Here is a 9132-nt window from a genome sequence, read left to right as displayed (position 1 = left end):
GCTTGTATACCACTAAGGGAGTCGCTGCAGATAACCAATTTTTTAGTCACAGGAAACGTTATATTTAGGGCCTTTTGGATGGCTGTTAATTCGGCCGTGAAAATGGAAGAGTCGTTGGGGAGACGAAATCCGTACTGTCTTACCCCAGTGACGAAAGCACATCCAGTTCTACAACGTTCCTTTGACCCGTCAGTATAGACAACATCGCAAGGTGCGAGGCTGCCTAGTATTTGACGGAATTCTTGTTGGTAGACTGTTTCTGGAGTGGAGACTTTTTTAAACCTAGAGAGATTTAAAATAGTTGTAGGCATTGAGACGCTCCAGGGTGGGATATCACATTGATGAACGACTTTAAACTGGTAATCGTTTAGGCCTATTTCATAAGCGTAGGATTTGGCCCTAACGCCTAAGGGTGAAAGGAAGATTTGGTCTCGCTAGGAAAGAATTATAGAGTGGATTTCGCAGGACCGGTTCAAACGCAGGGTTTTCTGGCTTCCCTGAAAGAGCGTGAACATAGTTTAGGGACAGTTGTTGTCGTCTATGCGAAAGAGGGGGTTCTCCCGTTTCTGCGAGAAGACTGTTAATAGGAGAAGATCGAAAAGCTCCAGTGGCCAGTCTTAAAGCAGAATTATGGACTGGGTCAAGCATTTTGAGAGCACTGGGTCTTGCGGACCCATATGCTTGACATCCATAATCTAGACAGGAGCGGATGGTGGCTTTGTAGAACCTGAGCATGCATGTCCTGTCAGCCCCCCATTTTGTTCCGCTTAAAGCTCTCAGTATGTTCAAGCGCTTCACGCATCGATCTTTTAGGTCTTTCAGGTGAGGCACCCAAGTTAGCCGGGTATCAAATGTGAGACCCAGGAATCTGATATTGTCACAAGTAGTGATTGTCTGACCCAGCAAAGAGAGCGTTGGCTGCTCAACGGTACGCATTCTGGAGAAAACGATGGCTTTTGTTTTAGGTGGCGAAATAGAAAAACCCGTAACTCCGCACCACTGCTCAAGCCTGTTGATGGTAAGCTGTAAAGCTCTCTCCCCCACCGCTAGCTTCTTTGTAGAAATGTAAATAGAGAAATCATCTACAAACAAAGAACAGCGCACAGGAGGGGTAACGCAAGACGATATGTTATTGATTGCAATGGCAAACAGAGTACAGCTTAGAACGCTACCTTGTGGAATACCATTTTCCAGCGTGAATGAATCGGAAATGGTTGTCCCAAGTTTGACCTGTATGGTTCTTTCCGACAAGAAGCCCTGTATGAAAGAAACCATGTGGCCCCCTACACCCCAAGATATTAAAGCATTTAATATCCCCCTTCTCCAAGCTTTGTCATAAGCCTTGGAAATGTCGAAGAATACAGCGATCAACTGTTTTCTTTCAATAAAGGAATTCAGGATTGCCGATTCCAAGGCAAGTAGATGGTCACTTGTAGACCGGCCTTGTCGGAATCCGCACTGGGAAGGTGAAAGAAGATGATTTTTCTCCAGAAACCAAACAAGGCGTCTGTTGACCATCCTTTCGAATACTTTGCAGAGACTGCTAGTAAGCGAAATTGGTCTATAGCTTCCTGGAGAAGTTCTATCTTGGCCCGGTTTTTGGAGAGCGATAATGTGTGAACGACGCCAAGAATTAGGGAATGTGTTTTCTAAATATATTCTATTATATAATTTTAGAAGATCTTGTTTTCCATCCTCCGTCAGGTTCCGCAACATGGCATAATGTATGTTATCGGGACCTGGAGCAGAATTTGATGTCGCCTTTAGTGATGAATCAAGTTCATCAATGGTAAAGGGAAGGTTTAAAGGAGAGTTGTTGTTAATATTTAAATTTAGAGGATGTCTTTCTGTATTTGTTTTGAAATTTTGAAACTCCCTATTGTAAGATGACGTTTTTGAAATTTCCGCAAAATGTGAGCCGAGTAAATTGGAAACTGTCAAGGGATCAGTTACCACATCGGTACCATTTTTCAGAGCAATAAAAGAAGGTGGGGAGGTCTTACAGCAAACAGATCGAAGCTTCCTCCAAACATCAGATGCAGGAGTAGTTCGTTTTATTTGATCTGTGTAGTCCAGCCAGGACTGCCGCCGTCTCTGTCTAAAAACCTGTCTTGCTTTTGCCCGTGCTCTTCTGTACCTACTTAAATTTTCTTCATTCGGTGATCTGTTGAACTGTCTTAAACATTTTCGACGCTCCTTTAGAGCCGCCGAACATTCTTCAGACCACCAAGAAACCTGGCGTTTGTTTGGTGAACCTGAGGATTTTGGAATGCTTCGCTCTGCGGATGTTATAATATTGGTTGTAAATAATTCAGTAGCTGTATTTATGTCGTTTAATTCGATATTAGTAGTTTGAGAAACTATGTTCCTTTTGTACTCGTTCCAGTCAGCCCTCTTAATTTTCCACCTGGGACACCTGCCTGTCAAAGATGGGAAGGATTGAAAAGCCACGGCAATGGGCGCATGGTCACTCCCTGACAGGTCGGGAAGTACGGACCAATGCACTCGAGTTGCCACGACCGGACTGCAGATTGACAGGTCGATTGCCGACCATATGCCAGTCCTAGGGCACATGTAAGTGGCCGACTCGTCATTGAGAACGACCGCTGCCACTTCATCCCACAATCCCGCAACCATGTTACCCCTCCGATCAGAATGGCTGGAACCCCAAGAGCGATGATGTGCATTGAAATCACCAACCATCAAGAAAGGAGAAGGGAGTTGGCTGTACAGATCACGTAGATCATCAAGAGATAAATCAAAAGGGGAAGGTGGGATATATATGGAGCAGATGGTTAATTTAAAAGGAACGTCGATTGAAACTGCTACTGCCTGGAGGTTTGTGACGATGTTCAAGGCTCTAGCATTAACAGAAGAATCTGCTAGAATAGCCACACCTCCACAGGCAATTTGTTGGTGATGATCTAGGCGAAAGATGTCATAACCATTTTGTTTGAAAAGAGTATGAGGAGACAATTTTGTCTCTTGTAGGCAAATAAATTTAGGTTTTCTTGTATTGATAAGTAATTTTAAGTCTTCAAACCATTAATATTCCATTGTAACAGCATTTTATATTATATTATATATTTTTATTTTGTGCTAGTTCATCGTAATTTTTTTTCTTTGTTTAGATACAGGACGGAAGTTACCATGAACAGTTTGGAACTCTGTCTGCATCTCCAAAGGGTCCTCAACCATATCATCATCAAGTGATAATTGGGAGGATTTGGACGAGGATGGATTAGTCTTTTTTTACTAGGAATTTGGATCTGTTTTCTGATTTTTCTTGTATATTCTTTTTTAGTTTGTCGGCGAGTTTTTTCCTCTCTTCCAAAGATAAGGCGGGTTTCGTATTTTGTTGCACCCTATCTCTGAAAGTAGGAGTAAACTGTTGGGCGACCTTGAATGTGTGTGTTGGATTTAGTATGGGGCGTGTGGACTGCTTGGGAAGGATTACCGGTGGATGCCAACGGATGTTGTCCGGTACCGGCTGCAAGCTGCTTAACCAAAGCGGCAACCTGTTCTGTTAATTTGAGTACCATACCCTCCAAGGCGGTACATGACGGGCACTGTGCGGATTGTACTGGGGCTGAAGCAGCTTCAGAGTACGAGACTCCCTTTTTAGGGGTTGGAGCGATTCTTCTCCTGTACTCTTTGCGGGCTTCGTTAAAGGAGAGTTTGTTAAGAGTAACAATCTTCAATACTTCCTTTTCTTCTAAGTAAACTCTACACTCCTTCGAGGTGGCCGCGTGTTTTCCCTTACAGTTCACGCATCTGACGTCGTTCTAGCAACCTTCCTCTTGGTGGCCTTCATCGCCGCAACGGGAACAAGTCTCAGGGCCCGAGCACGTCTTAGTAGAGTGCCCGAATCTCTGACAACGGAAACACCGCTGCGGATTTTTGAAGTATGGCCGTACAGTCAGGGACAAGTACCCAGCCTTAATAGTTTTTGGGGGTTGAGGAAATGCAAAGGTCAGAATTAGACCAGGAGTAGGAACCTTTCTCCCATTCTCCGTCCGAAGCATCCTGACCACATCGGTCACCATTTCACACTGCAGCTCGTCCTTGATTTCTTCCTCACTACACTCCATCAGGTCACGGCAGAAGACGATCCCCTTGGAGGTGTTCAGTGAGGAGTGCGGTTGAACGACGACTTCCACCTGATCAAAAAAGTTTGTCATCTGAAGGAACTTCTTGGCTTGGATGTAGTTTGCAGCCTCCACCAAGATAGTTCCATTTCTCAGTTTGCTTACAGATTTAGGCTGACCGCCTGAGGAAACAAAAGCTTTGTTTATAAGGAAAGGACTAACCTTCGTTAGAGTTTTGCCCTCATCCTTATGACTAACGATTAGGTATAGTGGAGTTGGAACGTTCATATTTTCTGCGTTTAATTTTTCTTCCACTTTCCTTTGTTTTACATACGATTCATTTTCAGAATCCGACAACTGTCGCTTTTTCTCTGGATCGTTGTCTCTTTCTCCGAATTCTTGCCCTAAGGGTGGGGTGGTTTGAGTATCCACCAGCGCATCGTGTTTAGTAGTGCGGGCCGATTCACCGGGAGCGGGCATGCCCTCGGGTGTCCACAAACCGTAGCTTGGGGGACAACCCTACCTCAGTTCCCCGAGGCCCGGTTTCCATCGATTACCAAGTCGGGAATACGCGCACAACTTGGACTCGCACGTGGCAAACAGGGGCTCCGACACCCCTGCCTACTGAACACTTCCTGACCAAGGACCGAAGTGGCTGGCTTCTGAACCAGTACATGACTTACGCCTCGGCAGAGACAAGCTCACATCAGCTCTCACCGACACCAGATAGGGCACCTAGTGCCGGCTTAAGCACTCCCAGCGAGCCATGTACTGGAACGGTCAGAGGACGGGTACTTAAAAGACCCTGGAGGGGGATTTGGTAGGAATTAGGAAATGGTTAGGTGGGAAGAGGCAGTTTAACGTCATACTCAGGACGTGATCTGTATGCTAACCATAGGACAACAATAGTAGGCACAATCAGAAAAAACAAGCCTCAATTACCACCAGAATTTTTGAATGTCAAGGAAAGACCAGTTGGAAGCAGTATGTTTGGATTCGGCAAAGAACCTAATAATACTTTGTTAGTTTCATATGTGCCCAAGAAAAATAAAAATGTTCTTATGCTTTCCACTCTACATGATGATGATACCATCGACCCTGAAACCGGAGATGACAACAAACCAGAAGTCATTACTTTTTATAATTTAACTAAAGGAGGTGTTGATGTTGTTGATAGGAAGAAAAAAGACTATAGTGTCAAAAGAGTCAACAACAGATGGCCTCTAGTAATCTTCTGTGGTCTTCTTGATCTGGCTACTGTCAATGCCCAGATCATTTATTTCTCAAATACGGGAGATACAATTCCAAGAAGAAAATTCATCACCAATCTTGCAATGGACCTGGTCAAACCACATCTTTTGAGACGTGCCTCAGTCGATGTGCTATCAATTGGACTCAGACAGTCAATCAAAAACGTTCTTGGCCAAGACCTTCCTGTCAGGAATGAGAGACAAGGTAATTATTGCTCAATATACGCGTACTTTATGTTTCCAAAGAAAATTAAATTGAACAACAAATAGTATTGATATAAATGTAAACTATAATCATTAATAGTACATAAACATAATTATAATAACTATGGTATGTGTCTTTATCTTTGCAGAAACATTCGGGCGGAAACCAAGGTGTGCCTACTGCCCCGTACGAAAGAACCGATTTACCTCAGTCTGCTGTGGTAATTGCAGAAAATCTATTTGCAAAGAGCATACTGGACAAACAAAAATAGTATGCAGTGAATGTGTTTCCCAAGAAGTCCAAACAACCGACTGAAGAGAACATTTTAGGGGAAAACATTTGTCATTGACGATTTGTTTGAGCTATTTTTATTGACATGAATTTTAGATGAACAATTCTAATTATACTTTCACTTAGCAATGTAATACTTGTGTTACTTTCATCCCTCTCTTGATATTTACCATAATATTAAACACATTCTAATAAGTTAAACTAGTTTCCGATCATGTCACAATGTAATACCAGATAGAAATGTAGGTATTTACATTATGTATATATATATATATATATAAAATGGATGTAATATATGTATGTTAAAATTTATAAGAATACTATAAATGTTATAAAATTTATTCAAACTGCCAAAACAAGTCTGTATAAGCACACTAAACTGATGTTAGGGAGCGCCTATACGCGCTACCTCTCGTGTTCCTTACGATAACGCTACCGATCCCGGGTTAAGGACTATTTAGGAGCTGGGTGTATCGAGTCATCAGCCGATATGGTCGAGAAACAAAACATAGGTTGGGACCGGAAGATGAGGTGAAAAACAGATTGGAATGCGGAAGAGCGAGCAGCCGACTAAGTTCGTGGCCCGTGGAATCTCTGCATGGCGCGCCACACCACCAAGTCTGTTTTCTACCAAAACCACATATCGTCACCTTAAATGTAAAACCTCGTAAATCAACTTTTTTTTAAATTGAGATTTTGATGTATTTAGTTGTAAAACCTCATATCACACAATACAGCTCTCAGAAACAAAAAAAAATGCACCACAGTGCCATCTATTGAGAAAAAAAAGAATCACGCACATCAGTAGGCAGCCATTGTTTAGTTGGAAAGCTTGTAAAAGCAGTGATTTTTGTGAGTTATGGTCCTAGTTTTTCACTTTGTTTTTTTATGATGTTTTGTATTGTTTAAGCTTTCACCAGGGATGTAATCAACAATAGACCATGGCTAAGCAGGTAAGTTTAGTATTTATTGTACAATTACAAAGAAAAGGCCTAATTTAAAACAGTGAGTTAAATTGAAAACCTTTTAAATCAGTTAAGTTTACCTTCTTGACAGTAAAACCTCGTATATCTGATATACGAGTTTTTCATACTTGTTTTTGTCTAACCTAAACATATGTATTCAATGGGTTTTTGTTGATATAAGAGGTTTTCATTTTATACAAAAAACATTAAACCATCGTAACTTTTTTTAATTTTTATTTATTGTTAGGTTTTATTAGAAATAATACAGAACTGTAATTTTTACAGATATTGCGGAACACAAGAGGAAAATTGCTTGTTGACCTGGCCACTAAGATAAATTCAGTGAATCAAGATGTTAGAGTTGAAGAGTTTACTAGGCTTAGTCTTTCACCCGCTTCTTTGCCAACAAATCTCATTTCTTCTGTTTTTACCAACCAAAATATTGGTAAGCTCTGATATATTTAACAATATACCATAGCACTTAGGCTGATCTTATTTCATTAAGACTACAAAACGTTTGTTGTTTCCATCAAAGTGTTTTATTGTGATTTTATTTCAGAATAACATTTATGCAAGTTTGTTATCAATACTTATGGGCGCCTCCTGGTGTTTTATAAGGTTACAACAAGACTTTGTTGTTTAGGGAATCCAGAATCTTTATGACAGGAGCCTGTAATCAAAATATTTCGGTGTGTTCTTATGCAATAACTAAAAAAAAATATTATGCCTAGAGTATTAAAGAATGTCTTTTATTTTGCAGATGACCATGTTAATGAGACTCCTAGTTCGTCTATAGGATGTGTTAGTGAGCTGCCCCAAATTATTCATCGCGAATTGAAAGGTCAGTTAGTGTGTTTTTAATCAAGTAATTGTAGTATAACCGTATACCAAAGGTCTTCACTTCTCGGATCCTCCAGTAAGTGGTATAATACCGTTCTCTTATTAGTTATTGAAGGGTAATAAGAGTATAAAATGTTAGTATACAACTTATTCACACAATGGCTACGTCTCATTGGTCTAAAGCCTTTATTTTGAAGTAACTCCCCGCCTTCTGCTTTGTTTTACAACTGAGAAAATAGTATAATATGCTAAAACAATTGCAGGAAGAAGTATTTTAACTTTCTTATTTATTGAATAATACGTTTCTTATTCATAAATAATTTACTCTGGTTCTTTCCAGATGCCGAAGAAGACAAACGACATGATTTGGAAAGAAACGCAGCCCAATCACAAGAAGAATTTGTGCTTGTTCCTTCTGGCCAAGAAAATGTGTTTATCTTGAAACCGATTGCAAACTCATCTCCATTAGTTGAAGATTTTGATCAAGACACAACTTGGGGTGATGAAAATGGTTTCTTGCCTACTGTAAATAATATTACTGATGTGTCTTTTGATGTGAAACAGAGGAATTCTGGAAGAAGGAAATTTAGACAAACAAACAGAAAATACCATCCAAGAGATACCCGATGAAAGACATGTACAAACTGAAAATGCAACTACACTAGAGGCTGAAGTACACACAAAAAATACTACTATACAAGAGATACTCGATGAAAACTATGTACAGACAGATAACACTCCTTCACAAGAGATTGCCGATGACAACTATGAACCAACAGATTTGGAGGAAGTCGATTCAAATGCAGAAAAAGAACATGAAATGAGAGGCAATGAAAACAATCAAAGAAAACGCAAACGGAATAAAAAACCTATGAAACAATTATGGGAGTCAGAACAAAATAAAGCAAAGAGAATGAAGGGGGAGGAATATTTTGGAAGGAGGAATAATGATTCCAATAAAAATATGTTTGACGTTAGAAGGCCCAAAAGAAAACTGAAACAACGTTGTCAATGCGAAGCTAAACCTAACTCCCAATTTAAGTGCTACAAATTTTCAGAAGAAATCAGAGAAAAACTATTTAAACATTTTTGGCAATTGGATTGGAAAGAGAGGAAAATATTGTTCAAACAATTAGTTGACAGAAGATCTGTTTCTAATAGAAGAGTTAACTCCGTAGAATTCCGTCGTAAAGGGTCTCTATATTATCATTTGAATTTGGATGACAATGAAGAGAGAGTAAGAGTTTGCAAAAAGATGTTTTTTAGTACGTTGTCTGTGGGAGAATGGTCAGTTACAAACTGGGTTTCAAATCCCTCTGCAAGACAAGAAAATGAGAATTCAGAGGAAAAGGGTGATAGTGGACTAGATGGAGATGTCAATAATGACGTTGAGCAAAACGTACAATCAGTTAAAAATAATAAAACGGCAAAGGAAGACAGCATTCGCAAGAAAATTATTAAAGAGTATTTTGCTATGCTACCTAAATTAGAAT

General features: G+C 40.2%; 1 long non-coding RNA gene across 1 annotated transcript; it reads left to right on the top strand.

Annotated features, from left to right (window-relative positions):
• The first annotated feature begins 7073 nt into the window (after window positions 1-7073).
• On the top strand, window positions 7074-8184 carry LOC124357921. Its single transcript, XR_006922010.1, has 3 exons — window positions 7074-7244; window positions 7560-7640; window positions 7980-8184. It is a non-coding gene; the product is annotated as an uncharacterized LOC124357921 (long non-coding RNA).
• Window positions 8185-9132: the final 948 nt, after the last annotated feature.

Source organism: Homalodisca vitripennis, chromosome 3 (assembly GCF_021130785.1).
Source record: "Homalodisca vitripennis isolate AUS2020 chromosome 3, UT_GWSS_2.1, whole genome shotgun sequence".
NCBI lineage: Eukaryota > Metazoa > Arthropoda > Insecta > Hemiptera > Cicadellidae > Homalodisca > Homalodisca vitripennis.
This window is presented reverse-complemented; position numbering and strand designations above follow the sequence as displayed.